Source organism: Schistocerca piceifrons, unplaced genomic scaffold (assembly GCF_021461385.2).
Source record: "Schistocerca piceifrons isolate TAMUIC-IGC-003096 unplaced genomic scaffold, iqSchPice1.1 HiC_scaffold_951, whole genome shotgun sequence".
NCBI classification, from domain to species: Eukaryota; Metazoa; Arthropoda; class Insecta; order Orthoptera; family Acrididae; genus Schistocerca; species Schistocerca piceifrons.
The window spans coordinates 62,501-65,000 of record NW_025729225.1 but is presented as its reverse complement, the minus strand read 5'-3'; the positions used below and the strand labels follow the sequence as shown (position 1 = coordinate 65,000).

At 56.8% G+C, this 2,500-nt stretch overlaps 1 non-coding gene across 1 annotated transcript in view; it reads left to right on the top strand.

The window, feature by feature from the left end:
* The first annotated feature begins 2,482 nt into the window (after positions 1-2,482).
* The window catches only part of LOC124773351, a 1,909-nt gene continuing 1,891 nt past the window's right edge, over positions 2,483-2,500 (top strand). Inside the window, exon 1 of the ribosomal RNA XR_007014619.1 lies at positions 2,483-2,500. This exon is cut by the window's right edge and continues 1,891 nt beyond it. This is a non-coding gene — a ribosomal RNA (small subunit ribosomal RNA).

Below are 2,500 nucleotides of genomic sequence, written 5' to 3'. Positions count from 1 at the left end.
TGTTGTGCCTTAACCTAACCCATGTTGAGCCTTAACCTAACCCATGTTGTGCCTTAACCTAACCCATGTTGTGCCTTAACCTAACCCATGTTGTGCCTTAACCTAACCCATGTTGTGCCTTAACCTAACCCATGTTGTGCCTTAACCTAACCCATGTTGTGCCTTAACCTAACCCATGTTGTGCCTTAACCTAACCCATGTTGTGCCTTAACCTAACCCATGTTGTGCCTTAACCTAACCCATGTTGTGCCTTAACCTAACCCATGTTGTGCCTTAACCTAACCCATGTTGTGCCTTAACCTAACCTATGTTGTGCCTTAACCTAACCCATGTTGTGCCTTAACCTAACCCATGTTGTGCCTTAACCTAACCCATGTTGTGCCTTAACCTAACCCATGTTGTGCCTTAACCTAACCCATGTTGTGCCTTAACCTAACCCATGTTGTGCCTTAACCTAACCCATGTTGTGCCTTAACCTAACCCATGTTGTGCCTTAACCTAACCCATGTTGTGCCTTAACCTAACCCATGTTGTGCCTTAACCTAACCCATGTTGTGCCTTAACCTAACCCATGTTGTGCCTTAACCTAACCCATGTTGTGCCTTAACCTAACCCATGTCGTGCCTTAACCTAACCCACGTCGTGCCTTAACCTAACCCACGTTGTCGCCTAACGTAACCCACGTTGTCGCCTAAACCTGCTCTGTAATTGTTATACGACTCGTTCAATTAGTGTAGTGTTGCCCACCCGCAACCCTCGCAATATAGTTCGCTACTCGCACTCCCCGCTCCCCTGTGTATCGCTTCATGTTAAACACCTTGCAAGTCTTGCTCACTTTCCACATGCTCCTGCTGTACACTGTAATGTGGATGGCAGCAGGACGTACATGCCGCCCCTCCCCACGTCCCCACCTTGCCCCCTGCCTTCGCAAGCTGGTTGGTGAGAACTTTGCATGTTCAATGCCCTCCGCATGCGACGTACTCAGGCTACGTTGTGGTGCGGCCTGTGTCAACTGTCCGCTAATGTCGTACGCGTAAACCACAATCTGTACTGCACATTCGTCCTTATGTACTGAATGATACATCGTGGCACATGTGTGACCGTACAACGACTGCGCCCAAAAACGGCGGACCATACAGTGCAAATATTGTGCACGCAGCTACGTGTCGTCTCCCTATGAGAGCTGGATTGCAGTGTGGTACGCCATAGAGACGTGTGGGAGGAACGGACGCCGTGGATGGCGATCAGCATGAGCTGTCTGTTGATGTATTCGGACCTAGTCGTCTCTCCTCACACACCGTGATGGCATGGTGCACCGCGTTCCATATCTGCGACATGCTACAGAGGCCGGTTGACAGTCGTTCGAGCAATGGACATCGCATACGTACGGGGGCCACCTTCCACGTATTGTCTAGGCGTGCACATTTTGTTGCGTGTATGTGGGCAGACGTAGTGTGGCGTGACACCTGACACAGGCATGCAATAATCGTGGAAGTTGCAAATGGCGATGGACGCCTGCGTTTTCTGGTGAAGTTACGCAAATGAACAAATGGTAACCTGTTGTGGTGCGGTTGTTCTCGCTAGGGGTGAATCGGTGATGGCGACGATAGGTTGAGGTACTAACCGGTTGTTCCAGCGATACCCACCATGCCGACGAAACTGAACGGCATCTGGGTGTGAAGCGATACGCGGCGGTGGCTGGGTGGGACCGTCCCCGGCCGGTGAGGGGGCGCCTCCCGGCGTGCTGGCCGCGCGGTGCGTGGGCGCACGCGCTACAGCCGGCTGGTGGGGGCGGCCAGTGGCAGGCGCGCCGGCCGACGGACGCGGCAGGCGTCGCAGCTGCGCGACGGCGCACCCTGCGCGCGGCGCCGTGCGGCCAAAGTAGGTCCTCGCGGGCCCGGTGCGAAGCGCGGTGGACATCTTCAGTGTGCTGGTCCGATTGAGGACTGTGTGCGTTGAGGATGCGCTGCCGCCCGGCGCTCGGCGCCGCGACGCCGTCTGCTGCTCGGTCGCCCCAGCGGTTCTCGCTGGTGGTTTGTATCGCAGCTGTGCGGATGTGTTGGCGCGTGCGCTGTGCTGGGAGAGTTCGCTTCGGCACCCAAGTGGGGCTTTTGTCCTTCTGTGGCGCTGGCGTTGGAGCTGCCGGTCACCGTAGGTGGCGCGTGTTGTCTCCCGCCGGCAATGCCACGACAGCACGCTCCCGGGCCTCTGTCGGCAGCGGCAAGCTCAGTTGGGAGCACGGGTGGTCGCACCGAAAGCGTCTACTCGCCTAACTCCGGGCGATTGCGCCTCTCTCGAACCCGACCAAGTACTTGGGACGGCGCTGCGCGCCGCCGGGACCTGAGAGGGTTTCGAGGTGTATTGTGCAGGGGAGCTCAGCCTCCTCCTGTTTGCAGAATGATTGAGCGGACGCTTGCGTGTTCGCGCGGGCCCCCGGGACACACTCCCGGGCGGCCGGCTGCTCAGCTCTAGTTGACGCAGCTCCCTGGTTGATCCTGCC